Below are 21577 nucleotides of genomic sequence, written 5' to 3'. Positions count from 1 at the left end.
CGACTGGCAATGTTAGATGTGATGCCTGATCCATTTGTCTGGGACACAGAGTCCTGAGATATGCAGCAGAATCTTGGCCTATTTATAATGGACAAAAACGTGCCCCCGGTAAATCTTTATTGTTACAAGCCACTGAGATTTTGGGACCATTATTTTTTTTCCAGCTTTATTGAGGTATAATTGACAAATAAAATAGTAAGATATTTAAAGCATACAACATGATGATTTGATATACATTGTGATAGGATTCTCAGGGCCTTTATTATAGCATAACCTAGTCCATCCTGGCTGAATACAAGTGGCCATTACAATAGTCTAATTAGAAATGGTTGAGGCTTGAGCAAAATACTAGCAGTGAAGTAGAGAAGTTGACAGATTTAGCATTTGTTTCTGACTGATGGGTAATGCTTAGCAGTAAAATGTATGAGGCGAGAAAGGGAGGTATCAAAGAAAAATCCCATTTCTAACTTTAATTCATAGTGCCATTTACTGAGCTAGAGAGGGATAGACTTAGGCCGAGTATAACAGAGGGAAAGAAAGCAAAAAATTCTGTTTGGACAAGTTAAGCTTGAAATTTTCACATGTAACTGTCGGACAAGCAGCTGGATATGTGATTTTGTACCTGAGATCAAAAGTTGATAGTGGTGTTTATAAAATTTGGAGATGTCTGAATATACATGATGTTCAGAGCTATTGAAATGAATAAGATTGCTCAGATGAAGGTTAGGAAGACACCCCAGAGCCAAGCCCTTAGGAACTCCAGCATTTAGCATTTGGTAGAAGAGAAGATGCAGGCAAAGGAGATTATGAAGGCAAGACTAGTGATTAGAAAATAAATACCAGGAAATTTAGTGTGCCTGAAGGGAAGAGAGGAGATCTTCAAAAACAAGGTGGGAGGTGGTGCATCATTGATTGTGTTGAATGCCTTGAGAAGTCAAGTAAGATGAGGAATAAGGAATGCTCACTGGGCAAGCCGCTGTAACCCTTGACAAGAACGTTTTTGAAGTAATGAGCATAGCGGCCAGACAGGAGTGGGTGAAAAGTAAATGCATGACCAGGAAGTAGAGACAATAGGAGGAGAGAAACATGAAGGGGGCAGATAGAGGGCAAGTTCTTGGAGGAGTCTGTGGGGAAAGAAAAGTTTTATTACGGCTGCTCTATAGTTTCAATAGGAAATAAAAAATATATTAGTTTTTTTTAAAGTATATTAGTATAATGATGGAAATGATCCAATCAAGATTGATATTTTGATATCTAGTAATTTAACTATTCCTTCAATTCTTTTTCAAAAATGACTTCAGCCACATATCTTTTTCATCTTCTTTTACGTTCATTTGTGGGCTTTCTTTTAACCTTCGTTAATTCATTTTTTTGGCAAACCATGGCTAAGTCCAGAACTTCCCTTGGGTTTTTAATAATTGAACTCTTTCTGACCTGTTTAAAATTTTTGGCCATGAACTTGAATTGCCTTTTTTTTTTTCATGTCAGTAGGCTTATCTGAGATACAGAGCTATGTGAAATTTTTTGTATTCTTAATATTCCATAAATTATAGTAAAACATTCATTTGCCATTACTTTCTTTAATAATTTGAAAGCAAAATGGAAAACATGAAACAAAAACTCTTTCAATACTTAAAAACATTTTAATATAAAATCAAACGTTGGTCAGGTTTTTATTAAAAATATATTTTTATATATCTATGTGAGTACCTATGTGTGTTTATCCTTAATTCCAGGAGTGAAATAGAGAGGTGAGTAATGCAGTTGAAAAAATACATTATCCTACATGGAGAGCCAGCCTAACTCAATTAGCAATTGCAGACAAATAAAATTAAATGATACTTTGAAATTCTAATTCCAGAAAAGGAGAATGATCAAAATTATCTTAATGAATGATTATAATTTTCACTTTCAAAATTATATTTCCAATTGGTCCTAAGAAATACTTTTGAATATTTTTTTCTACGTGACTATTTGCCAGATCTAATAGTATATTTATTGCACTTTACTTTCAAAACTTCTCTTGTTTCTAAAGTAAGAACTCAGATGGTAACCATATTTTGTGAATTAAACTCGGTAGAGTTTATTTTCTTAAACAGTTGGTAGGAAAATAAAGGAACTGAACTTGGCCTTGCTTTAATATTTATTTTAATATGGAAAATCTCAGGAATGTACATTAAAGAAACTGTAAATATTTCATATATAAAAATCAATTACTTTTACTGCATATATATATGGTATTTATAATATTATAAATTTTCTGTTATGTTAGAGATGCTGAGTATCATAATGTTTATTTGCCCAATTTGCTAATTCTAGGAATGTATGTATTTTAAACACTTAATGAGAAGAGTGCCATCTCTACTTTTTTTTAATTTTTTTTTCAACGTTTATTTATTTTTGGGACAGAGAGAGACAGAGCATGAACGGGGGAGGGGCAGAGGGAGAGGCAGACACAGAATCGGAAACAGGCTCCAGGCTCTGAGCCATCAGCCCAGAGCCCGACGCGGGGCTCGAACTCCCGGACCGCGAGATCGTGACCTGGCTGAAGTCGGACGCTTAACCGACTGCTCCACCCAGGCGCCCCTCTACTTTTGATTACAGATTTAATCTCCACAAGAGAATTAGTCTCAAGAATCAATAATCCGAATAACCTATCAAACACTAACATGTGAGAAAATGTATATAGGAAAGTAAATGCCTTTCACAGAATTCCCAAGGAAACATAGAGCCTTTATATAAATGTCCAAATGGACATCAGAGAGATTACTTTTCCCTCTCTCTAATGCTGCCCATGACTCCCTTCCCATGGAATTTGAAGAACACAGACCTGAAGTCGGGGATCTCTTCCCAGCTCTTCTGACGACTTGCTTTTGCACCTTCCAGATACTTGCCTTGTCTGTGCTTTAGATCCCCATATATTAGTGAGGAGAGGGATGAATGCAAATAACTTAAATCTAGGTAAAAAATACATTTATTGGAAGGCTAAATGGTCACTTCATAGAACCCAAAGTAAAATGCGGTAAGAACTGAGGAACTAAAACCAGGAAATTAAACGGTTGGGAACTAAGGTATTTACTTTCCGCTTTTCTCTCCCTGTAGCCAAATGTCTGATCCTTGCTTCTTTTCTGTTTGATCTTTCTTCTCTCTCCCTCCATCTTGGCTCCACTAGTCAGTTTAGAAGCACATGGCCCAAACATGGGCATGCTTACTCAGATATCCTTATAAACCCCATACCCACAATGAAATGAACACATCTCTCCAACACCAATTCAAATTCCTGGGAGAGAAAATGGCCTAACTTAGGTCGTGTTTCTCCCTTTGGTCCCACCAATCGTAAGCAACGAACAGGAGGAAATAGAGTTACGCGGAACAGAGTATATTCAGCAGGGACTGAGGGAAGGCTCTCTGAGCCAGTTTTTTGCTAAAAAAGTAATATGGGTTGCAAAGAAATTGATTGGTGAAGGAAAAGTTTTGCACCTTTAGGATTCTTCTCCAGAACATTTAAAGATCTGTAAGTATAGGGGCGCCTGGGTGGCGCAGTCGGTTAAGCGTCCGACTTCAGCCAGGTTGCGATCTCGTGGTCCGTGAGTTCGAGCCCCGCGTCGCGTCGGGCTCTGGGCTGATGGCTCAGAGCTTGGAGCCTGTTTCCGATTCTGTGTCTCCCTCTCTCTCTGCCCCTCCCCCGTTCATGCTCTGTCTCTCTCTGTCCCAAAAATAAATAAACGTTGAAAAAAAAAATTAAAAAAAAAAAAAAGGGGGCGCCTGGCTGGTGCAGTCGGTTGAGCGTCCGACTTCAGCCAGGTCACGATCTCGCGGTCCGTGAGTTCGAGCCCCGCGTCGGGCTCTGGGCTGATGGCTCGGAGCCTGGAGCCTGTTTCCGATTCTGTGTCTCCCTCTCTCTCTGCCCCTCCCCCGTTCATGCTCTGTCTCTCTCTGTCTCAAAAATAAATAAACGTTAAAAAAATAATAAAAATAAAGATCTGTAAGTATAAATGGAGATTACGTGCAACAGCGATTTCAAGATATATTTAAGTGTTTTAAATGCTGTATGTAGGTATCAATAATTTATTCGCTGGCTTGTTTGAGCTCCTCCCTGTACTTAATTTTTATTTTATTTTTACTTTTATTCAAGTAAAATTAAAATACGGTGTTTTACTAATTTCAGGTGCACAATATAGTGATTCAACAGTTCTATACATTACTCAGCGCTCATCACAGATGAGTGTACTTTTAATCCCCTGCACCTATTTCACCCATCCTTCCACCTACCTCCCCTCTGGTAACCATCAGCCTTTCCTCAATAGTTAAGTGTCTATGTCTTCATTTGTCTGTTTTTTATTTTTTTGTTTGTTTTGATTTTAAAGTTCCACATATGAGTGAAATCATATGATATTTATCTATCTCTGACTGATTTCACTTAACATTATACCCACTAGAGCCAATCATGTTGCTGTGAATGACAAGATTTCATTCTTTTCATGACTGAGTAATCTTCCATTGAGTATATAAACCACCTCTTCTTTATCCATTAATCTACCAATGAACACTTGGGTGGCTTCCATAATTTCGCTGTTATAAATAATGCTGCAAAAAACACAGGGGTGCATATATTTTTTTGAATCAGTGTTTTTATACTCTTTGGGTAAATACCCAGTAGTAAGTACAATACTAGATCACATGATAATTCTATTTTTAATTTTATTTATTTATTTTTTTTTTTAATTTTTTTTTTCAACGTTTATTTATTTTTGGGACAGAGAGAGACAGAGCATGAACGGGGGAGGAGCAGAGAGAGAGGGAGACACAGAATCGGAAACAGGCTCCAGGCTCTGAGCCATCAGCCCAGAGCCTGATGCGGGGCTCGAACTCACGGACCGAGAGATCGTGACCTGGCTGAAGTCGGACGCTTAACCGACTGCGCCACCCAGGCGCCCCTCTATTTTTAATTTTTTGAGGAAACTCCATGCTGTTTTCCACAGTGGGGTCACCAGTTTGCATTTTACCAACAGTGCACAACTTATTGTTTCTTATGTTTCTGATTTTACCCATTCTGATTTAAAAATTATCTGAGGGTTATAAAGCTATTTAAAATAATCAAAGATGAAAATGTTGGTGGAAAGCTTTATATTTGTTTTTGTTTTGTTTTGTTTTTAATGCTGAAACAGATTTTTAATGGTATTATGGAGAGCTTTATATTTGAACTCAGATTTAACAGAACTTCATTCTAGTAGCTGGCATGTTGCACAGCTCTCATTATCCAAAAATGGGAAGCTTAGAAATTTGTTAAGTATATTTATATTTTTAATCTGGCCTTGAGATTAGAGGGAAATTTTTATGTGGATGTTTTCATACAGGACAAAACGAGTGATGTATCTGAAAATATTTTTACAATAATTAGAGATGGTTTATGTGAAAACTGAAGGTATAATATGAGCTCAAGCACAGCATGCTCTGTATTTGTGGTTTTATGGATATCTGGCATAATGTAGGAATAAAGTTTGGAGACTTTAAGGGTACAGTGCTGTTATAACGATCAGATATTTAGGTCATGTATTTACCACAAGTGGAGTCAGTGATTTGAGATGGAAGTTTCTGGTAAGAAGCTACCGCAGGTAAACTAGAGATTCATGTTGGTTGTGTAGAAGGCAGAGATGATATTCTGATGTGGAAATTTTAGACCTGTTTTCTTATCTTTATAGAGAGGTATTCCATCTCTTCAGGAAGGTGGACCAGAAGAATTCCTGCAACCACATACTATTTCCCCCAGTTGCAGTTTCAAGCCTTATAAGTGGTTAAAAAAAAAGAGGCACAATGTTTACATCTAAGTAATATCAAAATGCCTATATCTACCATAGCAGAAAGTTAATATGGCTCTTGCAACACATTTATTTCCTGCTCTGTGTAGAACTGCAGAATTGCAAAGGGGTCCTCTAAATTATTACTGTGTTAACATTTGAACAACAGATGGTTTTCTATATAGCTACCATAGTGAATCTGTTAAAAACCACCACCACCACCACGATAATTATGGCATAATTTGATACTAGATGTTTTTCCAGACAAGAGTTAACATAAACATCTCACATTAATTAATCACTTTCTAAGTCCTTTACCTAAGTGAAAAACTTTATACAGACTATATAATTAGATTCTTACAGCAACGAGATTATTTTGTTACTCCATTTTACAGAGGAGGTGAATAAAAACTTGCCTAATGTCTTACAAATTATAATTACAGGCCAGATACTTTAACTCTGGAGCCTAAATTCTTAGTCACTTAACTGTTTTGCTTCCTGTGTCACCTACCTTTTGGTTGGTTCTGGGACATGAAATTTCAAATACTGGTAACATTTTTATTTTCCTATTTGCTATAGCTGAAGAATGCATGAAAAACTGGTCTATTTAATGCTAAATAGATTAGGTACATATTAAAATGTGGTGTGTGTATGTGGAGGTGGTGGGGATGTGTTGTGGAATGTTTGGGGCAGGACATAGAGGAGGAAGAAGCAGAAACTACAATTTATCCTTGTATTACTTTCTCTTAAAATAGAAATTAACTCTAAAAATTAATCTTAAAATATATGAATATCTATGAAATTGAGGGTGCCTATCAGTGAAAATCTGTTGCTTTTTGGAATTTATTTATTTATGTATTGATTTATGTATGTATGTATTTATTTTATTTTTTGTATTATCAACAGGCTGTGAAGAGAAGTATTTGTATTACTGCACAGGGAAGCAGAGTATAATAATTATGAGGGTGGACCCCTGAAATCAGATTTCCTAGGGTCAAATCTTGGTTCTGCCAATATCTTAGCCCCTCTAAACCTTGGTTTCATCTTTTCTTCCCAGATCAAAGATGATGAAGAGTAAATGAAGTAATGCACATGAGGGATTTATCACAGCATCAGTCATGTTTAGCTTTTATCATAGTGAGGAATTTTGATTTAATATCAGGAAGTTATTTCTGGTGACTTTTAAAAAGTCAGCTTGTTAGGAAGGGTGGTTTTGGAGTCATTTTTGCAGGATTTATTTAAAATCCAAATGCACTCCATAGTCTGAAATGACTGATGTGTGATTTTACCTGGACTTGGATGCGTATATCAGATGAGCTTCTGAGGTTGTCTTTAACTCTTGGGTCTGTTTCTCTTTTTCAAGTTACCTCTTTCATCCATTTTTGTTGTTTTCTCTTCAAAATATGATTGTGTAGGGGCACCTGGGTGGCTCAGTTGGATAATCGTCTGACTCTTGATTTTTGCTCTGGACATGATCTCACTCACAGGTGGGATTCAGCATCATGCTGGGCTCTTTGCTAATAGAAGATCCTTTCTCTCCTCTCTTGAGATTCTTTCTCTCCTCTCTCTCTGCCCCTCCCCCTACTTGCACTCTCTCAAAATAAATAAACATTAAAAAAATGTGATTGTGTAATTCATTCCACTTCTATTAGCTAAAAAGAATATTTATTAATGCACATTCTCATAGACTTCTTTTGACCAGTTTCAGTTTGGGCTACACAAAATAGTCAAGCAAAAAAAGAAACACGGTCCTTTTTAAACAAAATAGTATATTCAAATAATTTTAAATAAATTTAAATAAAATTTAAATTATAAATAATAGGAAATTGTAAAAAAAAAAAAAGCTAGGTAAAAAATGACTGGCCATTGCATTTCATTATTCTCTTGTATCTTTATTCACTCACTAACTCATGCATTCATTTACTCCTAGACACAATGATCACAAATTTACCCAGTGACCACTGCATGCTATCCTCGCTGCCAGGGAGGATTAAGATCTACACAGCCCATGATTCTTACCCTGGGGGAGCTTGGACAAACTTTGAACATGAAACCATCATGAAAATACAAAGGTAAATAAAAATTTGAAAATAATGGAGATGTTTTAAGATAGCATATGATATTTTTCATTTTTCTGTCATATGAATAAACATAAGAATAACCACAACTCATTTAGCTCAGCCAGACTTAGGTCAACTCCCCTCTTGCTTCGTAAACACATGGAACTCTTTATGACACAGATTTAATTTGATAAAATAATTCATAAAAGGCCTAATCCTGCTTCTCTCAAACTAAAGTCATTATACATAAGCTGTTAGGATGAATTAATTAGGGGCAAAGGCCAGAATACTAGTTAAAATCAAAAGTGGAAACACATATGTAGAGACTATATGAACTCTGATTTGAAGCTTATTAAGGTTTTCTCTCCTATGAGTGGTCACACTGGGTAATTTTTGATAAAACTTGTTATCTCCATGAAATATGAGAAAATAAAAAGTCATAAATGCATAGGAACATAAAATTGTTAATTTTTAAAATTCATTTACTAGGCTAAATGCGTGCTACCATAGGCTAAGTCTGGTGTCAGGTACTACTAAAAAATATAAAGGTGATATATTCCTCATCCTCAAGGAAATAATACTAACGTATACATATACACAAAAAAACAATTATGCGTCTTAAATAGAGCAAGGGAATGATCAACTTTTGGGGAGACTGATACAGTATTTCACAGAGAATGTGATATTATGCTGTAGAATGTGATACACGCTCCTTGATGGAGCGTTTCAGGATTGTATTGTTTTTGTCCATGTTTGAGCCTCATCAGTCCCTCCTTTAATGAGTTAACATGGTCTACGGTGTTTCTGTTGTTCATGGGTGGGATCAATACATTAACTTTAGAAATCATTAAATAATAAACATGCATGGTAAAAGTTCAAGGGTTACCAATTTAAAAAAAAAGAGAGAGAGAAAGAACAAATTGTGTATCTTCTAAAAGGAAAAAAAAGTGGAATAAGAAGAAAACAAAGAAAAAAACTTGGTTAATCCTGGAAAGAAAGAACAAAAAGGGAGAGAAAAAGTGGTAACAGAAAGCAAGCAAGAAGATGGTAGAACTTATTTAATCAAAATATACGTATATGGATTAAATTCCACAATTAAAAGACAAAAATTAACAGATAAAACAAAGTGCAAACTTTTGTCATATGATATTGTTAAGAAACATATTTAAAACAAAAATAACTGAAAAGTTGGGATGTAAGAAATGCAAAAAATTTTCTTGGAAATAAGTAAATGAACTAAATCTGATAAGATACATAGAGATGCACGACCTAATGACAAACATTTTAATTTATCAGAAGCATAGCAATTCTAATCATATGCTCTCAAGAGAACATTTTCAAAATGTATTAATTAAAAATTATCAGAAATGTCTGGGAAAAGTAAAAAGAGGAGTGTTAATAATGTATTGACAAAACAATAAGGAAATAAACATATATCTTTCCTTATGGTTTTCCATGGAAGCAAAAACATTCCTTGACCCAAAGATTTAATACACAATTAAATTTTCATTTATGGGTAAATTCAACAGAAGGACATCTTCAGGCATGGGTGGCATAAAACAACTCACTTTATACATATTAAGCGATGAGTAGATTCAACATCTCAAGGATTGGAGGTTTGCAAAGTTAAAGGACTTAGATGTGAACATTGAAACCAGTTGAATACAGAGGTATGCTTAACTAGTAGTTAAAGAATATTCAAAGCTCTCAATACAAATGGTAAGTCTTTGATGGATGAGTAACATCTAACACACAAAAAATTTTAGTTGAAAATTCCAGATTGTATTAGTAAGTATTGTACAGTAAGAATAGTCCTGATTATTAGGGTTCAATCAAAGAAGCAAAGCCAGCAAGAAACAGTCTATCTATCTATCTATCTATCTATCTATCTATCTATCATCTATCTATCTATCTATCTATCTGTCTGTCTGTCTGTCTATATTAAGTGTTTTAACCTCATGCAATTTTTGGAGGTGCTTAAACAGTCTCTGCAACACTTGTCTTGTCTGATGCTGGAGTTTGATGTTATTAGCGCAGGCATTTGGGAAACAAAGATTGATGTAAAGAGAAAGAGCCAGAACAGGCTGGAACAGAAATGCCAAGGAAATTAAACGGGGAAAAGGTTAGAATTATCAAGTGTTCTGGGACAATTGGACATCTATTTGAAGAAAAAAAAAAAGAACTTAGACTCATGCCTCACACCATAATTAAAAAATAACTCATGATGGATTATAGGGCTATATGTAAGAGCTAAAACTTCTAGGATGATCACATAGGAGAAAATCTTTATGGCCCTAGATTAAGTACAAAGTTAGAAATGACCAAAAGCAGACAAAAAAATTATAAATTATATATCATAAAAATTAAAAATTTTTGTGCTTCCAGAAACACTCCAGATATAGACTGAAGAAAATATTTTCAAATTATGTATGTGATAAAGGACTTGCATCTGAAATATATAAATAACTCTTACCACTTGATCATAGTAAGACAAACAACCTAACTTAAAAAATGAGCAAAAGACTTGAACAGACCCTTCATCATTGTATTTCAAATGCCCATCAACTCACGAATGTATAAACAAAATGTAATATATCCATATAATTAAAAAAAACACAAAATACTGTTGTGTATTCTACAACATACATGAACTTCAAAACCACTGTGCTAGATGAAAGATGTCAGATCCAAATGACTATATAATGTGTGATGCCATTTATATGACATATTCAGAAAATGCCCATTTAGAAATATTGTAAGACTGGACTATGCTGATAGATGCACAATCCTATAAATTTACTGAAAATGAATCATAACTTGTAATTGGTGAATTTTGTCGAATACAACTTATACTTCAGTAGAGCTGGGTTTTTTTTTTAAAAAGAACAGCCTGGAGTGCACAAACATGAAGTAGGGCCACAAGGATGGACTTAAATGTGTTAGTTTTGTACCTCTGAACTTGATGGTGTGGGTGTCCTACAGAAATCAGGGCCTGTCATCACAGATCTAAACACACATACCTTGCTACATTTGTTCTTTGTTTTGAGCAGCACTACAATGAAATATATTTAGGAGAATCTTTAAACACTACAGCCAGAAGATTTCCAAGAAACTTAAGAGTTAAAAACCAAATAAAATATAGTCCATTAACAAAACAGAATGCAAAGAAAATATCAAGGAAAACAGAAAATGTCTTAAACAGGGAAAAATTCTTATGATATAATTTTAAATATAAAGATATATTAATATCTTATAAAATATATCAGAATATGGTTTTTGTTGAAATTTCTATGACAGGATTATTATTATTATTATTATTATTATTATTACACTTTCATTTCATACATTTAAAATTTTTTTTAAAAGTGAGGTATAATTGACATATAACATTATATTAGTTTCAGTATAATGATTTGATATTTGTATATGTTGTAAAATGATCACTGCAATAAGTCTGATATATATCACCACACATGGTAACAAGTTTTTTCTTTATACATTTTTATAATAAGCAAATAATATCAGGAAGATGATATTTTATGATTTCATAAAATACCTGCCCTTTAACTCCAACCAAATAATTAGATTAAGAGTGTTGATTAAATAAGAAAATTATATTTTGCTTAAATGTTAATACTTTCCTTACAATACGAAAACAATAAGTGACAAATACAATTAATATAGAGATGTACAATTGAATACTTGTATTTTTAGTTAGTTGTGGCATAACCACTCTAGCCCTTCCCAAGAAGTGAAATACATTTGATAGATCATAACAGCATTGTTTGTGGGCACACGATCAATGGAGAATACAAGTCAAACAAAACTTTCTAAGTAGTCCTGCTTTTTTTCCCTTTTTCCAAAAATACATTTTGTAATAGTTTATTTCTACTTCAATGGAACATAAGAATCACATCTTCAAAAAAAGAGAAGAAATATGTTAAATGGTTGAGAAAGCAATTATGTTACACGAAGAGAATTGAATTCTCAACAGATTTTTGAGCGTCTTTTAGGTTGGCCTTTTATAATCAGTTTTTGAGGATATTTTCAGGAAGATGGATGTGAGGCCTTGCTTTGGTGCTACAGGGCTAATGCAACTCTCTACGCTCTGGGGTGAGGGGCTGGGTGAATCCAGGAGTCAAGCAGGAAGATATTGGTTGCTCATGGGCTGATTGATCTTTTCTTACCCATCTCTGCCCCTTAAGGAACAGAAGGGAGTAACGTGTCTTAACTATTCTCAGAATCTCTTTGCAGAATGCCCAGATACTACAATTTCTCAGGCCTCTAGACAGATGCTGTGTCACACTGCTGAGGAGCATGGTGTTGAACTTCCTGCTACCTAAGGCATAATCAGCATGTCAGCAGCTTTAATTTTCTGTTTTCCTTCTGAACATTTGGCATAAACATGAGAATAAACCACAATGTCACTTTGTACAGCAACAATGACCTCACTCTCAACTTGTGTGTATAATCATGCAAATGTAACTCTTACAATACACATATTTTAAAAACCCAAATGAGTCTCATGTGATCTGGTCCTGCTTCCCATGAAGCAAGTCATTGAAGATGTGTGCTTAGGGACACATGGGAGAATGTGTTTTTCCAAGTCCTTAAGAGTTGAGTCAAAGTATTCTTAATTAGATGAACAAAATAAAAACATTAGATATAGCATTGAGTGGTAAGTCTATGTGAGCATATGATAATCTTCTTTTGATAAATGTCCCCCTTTGGGCCTCAACAGTGTCTCCGAGCAGTTTTGTCCCTTGTGTGGCATCTCATACAGAGCTATGTTTTAGGCTCCTACCAGTGCCTTGTGCATATTCCACCTAAGTAATGAGTACTTACTTAACTCACAGATGTGGCCCTCACAACTTTCAAAACTTCACACTTTATTTTAGACACATCTAATACAGCATATTTGTTTACAGCTTTCCTTTGACTTCACTTCACAGTTTGGAGAGTGAATTTGAGCATCACCTCTGTGGAAAGATTAGATTAGCGTTTATACCCCTCTCACAGTGACGTTCCATATTTCTATGGCTTGATACTTAACTCATCAGTCCCTGAAAATAATTTCAATTGTTTCTTCCTTTTTTCTTTAGCTTTGCTTGATTTGTCAGTAAATAATTAAGAAATCAGTGTTGTCCTAATTCAATTATATATCATAGACAGCCAAAATAATAGCGGTTTAAGGAGAAGTTAGGATTCAGAGTTCAGTACAGGCAAGATGTCTCAGTAGCTAACTGGGACTCAGGCTACTTTGAGATCTCCACGATGTCATTCCTAGGGAAAGATCTTCACCCTCCTGGTCTAAATTGTACCTCCAGCTACCACATCCATGCTTTAAGTAGGATGGGGGAAAGGGAGAAGAAGTGGCCTGGACTTGCCTTTATAGTATGTCTCAGAATGTAGTTACATCATTTCTTCTAACATTTCATTGATCAGAACTTCCCACAGGGTCATGGCTAGCTGCAAAGAAGGCTGGAAAAGTCTTTCCCCTGGTACTTATGCCTGTACCCTCATCCCTTCCCCCTGCTCACAGAGGATTTCTATTATTGTTGAAAGTTAGAATGCTTATTAAAATATACATAGCACACTCAGATACTACACACACACACACACACACACACACACACACACCAGTTTTCCAGAATATGTCACCATTTTACACCCTTTAGCAGAGTAGGAAGGTATATTTTCCAGATGTCAACTAAAATTTAATTCAATAGAAATGAATTACATGCCTATTTTGAACTGCAGCTTACCTAATGTTGTACATCAACCTTTGCCATAGATTGCTATGAGGTTGTCAGTTACACCGTGTGGTATGAGCAGGTTAATCTCTGTGATTCTCCATTTCCTCACCTGAAAATAACATATAACTTACTGAGGTAGTATCGTATTTGAATGATATAATTTATATATATATATTTCTTAAAACAGTGTTGGGCACATAACAAATACTCAATGAAGTTAGTTTCAATTAAAAAATTCTCAAGTACTCTGAAAAAAATAAAATAAAATAAAATAAAATAAAATAAAATAAAATAAAATAAAATAAAATAAAAATGAGTCCCAGTCCCCTCACTAAATGACTTTATGGACATTAAGTCAGCTTAGCGTAGAGAAGAAAGAGTGAAAGTAAGAAGCAGAGAAGAAACTTGTAATTCTCACCTAACTGCATGAACTTGAGCAAGTTACTTCTGTTGTATCTGATTTTTTCATTTGACAGATGGCATCAATTAGAATATATGTCAGAGCTTCTTGACAGGGCATCTGGGTGGCTCAGTTGGTTGAGAGTCTGACTGTTAATTTTGGCTTAGATCATGATCCCAGGGTTGTGGGATCCTGAGCGTCGAGCCTGCTTGGGATTTTCTCTCTCTCCCTGCCTCTGCTCCTCTCCCCTGCTCATGCTCATTCTCTTTCTCTCTCTCTCAAATAAAAATATTAAAAAGTCCACTGTTATAATAATAATAACATATGTCAGAGCTTCTTGAATATTACCTTTGAAAACTGAGGAGCACTACTTTAGGGGGGGTAATGATGTAGTATCTGCTATTAACAAGTATTAATTCACACGAAAATTGTGCTGAAATCTTTATACATACTATTTCACTTAACCTGTTTAGGAATTCCATAACATGGGTATTATTCTGGTGATTCCCCAAGAAACTCATTCTGATTCCTCCAGGATGAGAAAAAAGAGACTTAAAGTTCCAAGATCACAGCACAGTTTGTTGGAGGAACTAAGCGTTCAGACCCAGGTGTATTTGTTTCTAAAGCTAATATTGTAAAATAAAGTTTATGGTCTTTCTAACAATGGAGTGGTTGAGTGCATGGGGAGAATGTTCTGGGAACAATGGATGGTTTAAGTTAACCAGATGACAGAGAATGGAATGGAGTAGTGAAAGTCAAGACTGGTGGTTAGGCTGGAAACACTGTTTGGAGAGCTTTAAATGTAACAGTGAAGATTCAAAATGTTATTGAGAAAGAAATTTTAAAAATATGGAGGATGTTTATGAATATACTAACTACAGCTTAGAAAGAGTAGAAGAGTTTGGATTAAGGAATGGAGAAGGAAAAACAGGAGATGGCTAAGAGGCTATTTTAGCATTCTGGGATGGAGTACAATTGGGCCACTGATTATGGGAATACTACTTAGTGAGTCTTGTCTAGAAATGTTAAAGTTCTCACATATTATTTATTAAGCAGTGTGTTCAAGAAGAAATTGTTAATATGTCATTTTAACCCTCTCATATTATCAGGAAGGCACCAAAGTTATACTACAACCAGAATTCTGGGTTTGCAGAGTTCTTCATGTGCTAGGCCTTTGCCATATTCTCCCTTCTTGTGGTTTATCTCTTGTTTCTTCTTGCTTGCTTCAAACCTATCTTGTATATTGACACCTTCAGTTTTCCTGGCCTTCGACCTCTGTGTTGTAAAATGTAAGTATTCTTATTCATATTTGGTGAGGCCAACAGATCAAGTGAAGGTTTTCATTTGAAAGATAGTTTATTACTCACAATTCATAAGAGGAAGGGACACATCACACCAGACAGGGACACATGGGGGGATCCACCAGGATTGGTCAGGAGGCAGAAGGACCAAGGGGAAAATGTAGGAAAGAGCCTTTATTGTGGTTTCTGCAGAAAGTAATGGGCAAGACAGGGAAAGCAGATTTGGATTGGCTAGTTTGAATAATTTCAGTGGGCTCTGGGGTGTAGGAGCTATTCTTAGTGTTACCAGACAAGGACCTGTTCCCAAATATGCAGCAATTCAAACACTGACACCAGTGTCTTTTGTGGCAGAGAGAAAGGTTTTATTGCAGGGCACCAAGCAAGAAGACAGTAGAAAAATTTTCAAATCCACCTGCCTGAGGGTTGGGTTGGTGTATTTAAGGGTAACGGATAAGGCTGAATGGAGTAGGATAATTAGATATAGGGACAAAGGGAGGAATGAGCATGTACATTTAGGAATCGTGCCTCTTCATAGGATATGTGTTCAGAAAATGGTGGCATAGGAATGATGATGGGGGAAAGATCTCCAGGTGGGTCATCACAGATGTTACTTTTGTTCACTCTTGGTCCCTTCTGCACAGCTGCAAGAATTCTTGCCATTTTGCTCCAATCTTAGTCTCATTGGTGGTCAGTCAGCTTCTGCAAAAAAGGCTCATAAACCAATCAAGTAGCTAGTTTCGTTAGGCTAGATTGGTAGAACATTTGTTAATGTAAAACATTAATGTGCGTTGGTTTCAATTAGTTTTCTGTTTCCTGGCTCTGGGATAATTAGGGCAGGAGAATAGTGGCCCAGAGTATGAGAGAGTTTTGGTGTGGCCTCTAGATTGATTGGTATACATAAGGAAGATGTACTTGCAGGTCAGTTCTTTACTATCCCTAGGAATTGGCTGGCCCCAGGAGGGGCACTGTAGAGGAGAAAAAATTAATTCTTTCTCTACCTCTCTAGGTTCTTGTTTGAGACCCTTCTGTAATAAAGGACAAATTAACAGGATAAAAAACAAACATTTGATAACATGCATGCCTCCTGTATACATAGGAGGTACGTAGGAAAATGGAGTAATACCCAAATGGCTCAGGTCACCACTTTAAATATCATCTCCAGCTAAAAACAAAAGATGTTGGGATGAGGGAAGCCGGTTATGGGAGGTTATCAGGCAAAACACAGTAAAGAAGGGTATAGTTGCTATGCAGATTTAAGTCAGGTGTCTTCTCCATTCATGAGCCTCTAGAGTTATAGGCATTCTCCTCTTCCTGATACAGAGAGAAAGACACCCTTACAAATGGAGATTTCCCTTGTAAATGTAAATGTCTTTTACATAGGGTAATTTCCACTGGTTTTCAGAGATTTTCTTGTGTTCTCTGTTTCTTAAAAATAATCAGCTTAAAGTAATCTTTATGCCAAAGAGCTATAACCCTAACCCCTAAGCCTAACCCTAATTTTGGGATGGCATATTTATTGTGTTTCCCTCAAGCCTCAAATGTCAAAGTATCAAATATAGAAACTAGGAAATGTTGCTGCTACACTCTCACCCACTACTTTTTTTCCTAACTCATAATTGACCCTTTTATTCTTGACTCAGCAAAGACAGACTTACTAACAAGTACTTTTTAAGCTTTCTGTCTTAGTCCAAAGCATTTCTTAATGGGCAAGAGGAGGTGGGGTAAAATAGATCCAGTGAGCAAGGTCTCAAATCAATGTAATGGCTAAATACTTGGCTTTTTATAATGATCAAGACTGTGAGAAATACAACTTAGGTATATTTTAAATGGTGTGTCATAATCTGTATGTGACATTAACTCATTCGTAGGTAATGATGTGGTAAACACAGGCAAAGGGAAAAATTAAATTTCCTTGCTACTGCCGTGATTATGGCACTTTGCTAAGGGAAAAAGGCAATCTTACTACATTATCCTGACCTCCAGGATCCGGTAAGTGTACATACAAAAATTCCTTTGGAAAATTCCTTCATCTCCACCCCCCAAATGGATGTTAGCAATTATCCTCCAAGCATTTGGACCACTAAAATACACCTGAAGGGTCTCATGACTAAGGTTTTATAGACAGTAATAAATGACCTTTTCTTAACAATAGCTAGCCCCCTCAAGGTCCTGGAAACCTTGCTTCCAAAATTCCTTAGAGACTTACACTGTCCCCAACCCTTTCCCAACTTGAAAATGTATAATCAGTCACCCCTCACAACCTCAGTGCCACTCTTTCTGCCATGGCAGTCCTGTCCCCATGCTTTAATAAAACCACTTTTTGCACCAGACACATCTTAAGAATTCTTTCTTGGCCATCAGTTCTGAGTCCCAGCATTTCCACATCAGTTAACATATGGAATCAATGTATGTTCTATACAATCATTTATGCAGTGAGGATTCAGTCTGTTTTCTGTATTGACACCATCTATGCGACTCTGGGTAAGTCCCTTTGCTTCCATGGCTTTCGTTTTTCTCTTTTGTAAAGAAAGGATTGGATTAGGTGACCTCTAAAGTTCTTCTAACTTTATCATTCTTCTATGTTAACACTGAAAAATAAAATCATGGAATACATACAGTATACTACCTATAGGGATTTCTTTTAAATTTTAAATTGATATGCCAACTAGACGGACTTTTAGTTTTTAGCTCAAGTATTCTATTATACCCCTCATCCTTCCCTTCAAAAGAAGTGCAATGTTAGGGAATTTATTACACATAACAAAACATGTGTTTATGGTTCAGTATGAGAGAACCCACTGCCCTCCCCACCCCCAATATTGGATAAAAAACAGCAGCTTAATCAGTGATTATGAATTCTGAGCTCAGCTTTCCATTTACAAACAGTGAGGCTGAAAGCTATAAACATTCTGACTTCTGCCTGGGGAGAGTTGAATGTTCCAGGAAATGTACATTGCACTGGAAAATCCAGGATTAGTTTTCAATTCCGTAACATGCTGTTTCCACAATTACTCCTCAAGTTAGCAGAATGTCCTCAGGATTTTGGATATTACTGTGTCCTGGCAGGACTCAGGAAGCTTCGCTTCCTCAGAGCTGGACACATTGAGCTAAAGCTCTCAGGGAGTTAGAACTTTATTTAACATTACCCTCCCTCACTTTTTTTTTTTAAGCTTTTTTTTTGGTTGAAATAAGGTGGTCAAAACAGTCTATTGACTTGTGAAATCTTCAAAGATGTATCTTATAAAAAAAACACTTCAGGGGTGCCTGGGTGGCTCAGTTGGCTGAGCGCCTGATTTTGGCTCAGGTCATGACATGATCTCATGGTTTGTGATTTTGAGCCCCGTTTCGCGCTGTCTGCTATCAGCATAGAGCCAGTTCCATTCAGATTCTCTGTTTCCCTCTCTCTCTGCCTCTCCCCTGCTCACACATGCATTCTCTCTCTCTCTCTCTCTCTCAAATCACTCTGTACATATATTTACATCATGAGGAGAGTCAGGGCTGCTTATTCATACTGGCTGAGTAGCAATCTTTAAATTCATATTATAATTTTAATGGTCAAACAGGAGGAAAAGTAGTTGAGTTTATGGATGGTGGTGATAAGGAGAAGTAGAAGGAGGGGATACAAAGAAGGCCTGGTTGAATTCTCAAGGCACACCTATTTGGTAATGTTTTCTTAACTTGAATTATATACAGGAAAGCTCAATAATATTATTTCTTTACTCATAAATTGTTAATAGAGTGTCATGAAGGTTAAGTGTTCCGAAACGCAAATTATCAGACTTTGAATTGGTAGATATTTCTTTATAAACACTCTAGTGCCTGTATTTCTCAATACTTCTAAGGCAAAGACAATGTTCTTTCTCAAGAAACGTTGAGATTTCTTGAAGGTAGAGAATAAATATGCCATCTTCTTGGAACAACAGTTTTTACTTGAAGATTATTTTTATATTGTTAAAAAGAAAACTGGAGGCCCAAAGTGGAGTCACTTGTTCCAGGTCAGCAAAACAAGATTTAGTTGTAGTTTTAACCTCTCCAGGAGTAGAATTTTAAACCAGTCAATATGGAATTTTCTAGTTAGCAGCAATGAGATTACCTGTCATATGGGCCCACTCTATGCCCTACCCTCAACCCCAAAGGAAGAAAAAACCTTCCATTTTGCACAACTCCTCAGAGCTCCCATCTACTTGCTGGATTGGATGTTGCCTGATTCATGAGTTACTTGGTAAAGCCAATTAGATCTTCACATTTACTTGGTTGAATTTTTTTTAACATTATTAAAATAAAATTTGTGAAAATAAAATGTCTATATTCAAAATAAAACATAAAACTTGAATAAAATTTCCAGTGGTGAGAGGCTGTTTCTAGTTATACTCCCTCACACCCTGAGGATAAGTACTGAACATCCTCTGAATAGTTTAAATGTCACAGATCTAGATCATCCCTTCCACTTCAGAATTTAGGCTATTGTACCATAGATGTTAAGTTGCCATGGCAACCCAGATCTGCAAACTGCAATGCTGTTCATTCATTTGTCCGATAAATGTTTAGTATTCATTCACTATGTCCAAGGCATTCTCCCTTGGTCTGCTGTCAGAGAGTCTCTACCTTCATGGTCCCATGATAATGGAAACCATGCTCCAGACCTTACAATGTCTCACTTTCACATCCAGAATAAGAAACAAAAATTTATCTTCCACAAATAACAAGGGGATGCATGTCATTTGTTCTTACTGGATCGTGCACTTATTACAAAACCAATCTCTCTTTCTGGAGAATTATAATGCTTTGATTTGCTTATGCCAGGTGAAATGCTGCAACGCTTCCTGAAAGGAGGGAACCTATTTAAAGCACATGGTCAGAAAACAGGGGATGGATTGGTTTCTATAAAGAAAAATGACTTATGATTGTGAAAGGAAAAGTGACTAGATACTGGATGGCAAAATAACACATGTGCAGTAATAATACTCCTGTGACCAAAATAATGACAATGATTTTTTTTTTTTAATTTGAAGAGCTTAGTTTTTTATAATACTATGGCAGAGGTTGTAATTTGGCAGCCTTTGGGTCAAATTTAGTCAGAATAGTGTTCTTAAAAAGCATGTCGGAAAGGCTTTAGCAGTGATATGCTTCCATAGTTCACTCTTTTTTGGCTTTGGTACCACTAGGGACTTCGTTCATACACATTACTTACGACGTCTGACTCCATATAAGGGATACTTTAGGGACTTTTCAAGATCATAATTAACTAACAATAATTTTAAGAATGGTTATTATCCAACAAAAAGAAATATGATGCTCTCTGGGCCTAAGTGATTTGCTAATGACCTTTCCCTTCCCCCATGACTTTTTATGTCTCATGGGTCAATTCTGTTTTGAAGTTTACAAAACCTTTAGCATTGGGCCTATGGGAAGGACTCAAATTTCATACCAGAACATTTTCTCATTGCCCATATATTACTCTTTGTAATTTTGACAACTTCCCCAGCAGCCCAGCAGTCTGTCTTTTTTTGCCACATCCCATTAATCTTGAGTAAACACAGACTGTTCCTGGTATAGCTCACAAGTGGGGTCCTTCTCCAAGCAATACTGTTTGGTGTCTCACAGAAGGTCATCCCAGTAGGATGTCAAGCCCACGTGAGCAGGGTCTTTCTTTTGTGCACCATTCTTTCTTCAGCTCCTACACCAGTACCAGGCATAAAGCAAGTACTCAATATTTATTGAGATGACTTCATGAGCAACATGTACCCAGTGTATGATACCACAGTCAAGAGTATGGAGATAGTTTTTCTTCTTTCTTTTCTTCTTCATATGAACACTTGCCAGTGTTGTCTTTCTTGCTCATTTTCCTCTCCTGCTGGCATTGTCCTTGTTCCACAGCACTGATTTCTATTATAGATTTGGGCCGGGTTGGGTTAGTCTGGGGAGCTAAGTGTCATCAAAAAGAACTGTGTTCGTGTGTAAGGATACTGTACCACACTGCAGTCACAACCTTTATTGCAAAACTCTGATATTGAGAGGTAGGTGCGCTAAAACAAGACCAGATGAAGTGGTCTCTTACACATATTGACAGTTGCCTATGTGTTGAATAATTTTACCATATGTTAAAAAGGATGTATGTTTATAAAGCTGGGCTTTATATCTTGGAAGCTGGACTTTAGATGAAGACTTTATTCTTTCAGATATTTCATTCCTATCTGCATAGTCCCAGTGTAGATTTTGGGATTCAGAAGTTTATACCATTCTATCTTGGACATCGTGGCTG

The 21577-nt window shown here is 36.2% G+C and overlaps 1 long non-coding RNA gene across 1 annotated transcript in view; it reads left to right on the top strand.

Moving 5' to 3' along the window:
• Window positions 1-21577, top strand: part of LOC147584819 (uncharacterized) — a 200288-nt gene that overhangs the window by 106391 nt on the left and 72320 nt on the right. The window contains exon 2 of the long non-coding RNA XR_015255987.1: window positions 7729-7870. This is a non-coding gene — a long non-coding RNA (uncharacterized LOC147584819). The remainder of the gene's footprint in view (window positions 1-7728; window positions 7871-21577) is intronic.

The sequence above is a fragment of the Puma concolor genome, chromosome A1 (genome assembly GCF_028749965.1).
Source record: "Puma concolor isolate L17-30 chromosome A1, mPumCon1.1.hap2, whole genome shotgun sequence".
In the NCBI taxonomy this organism is placed as follows: domain Eukaryota; kingdom Metazoa; phylum Chordata; class Mammalia; order Carnivora; family Felidae; genus Puma; species Puma concolor.
This window is presented reverse-complemented; position numbering and strand designations above follow the sequence as displayed.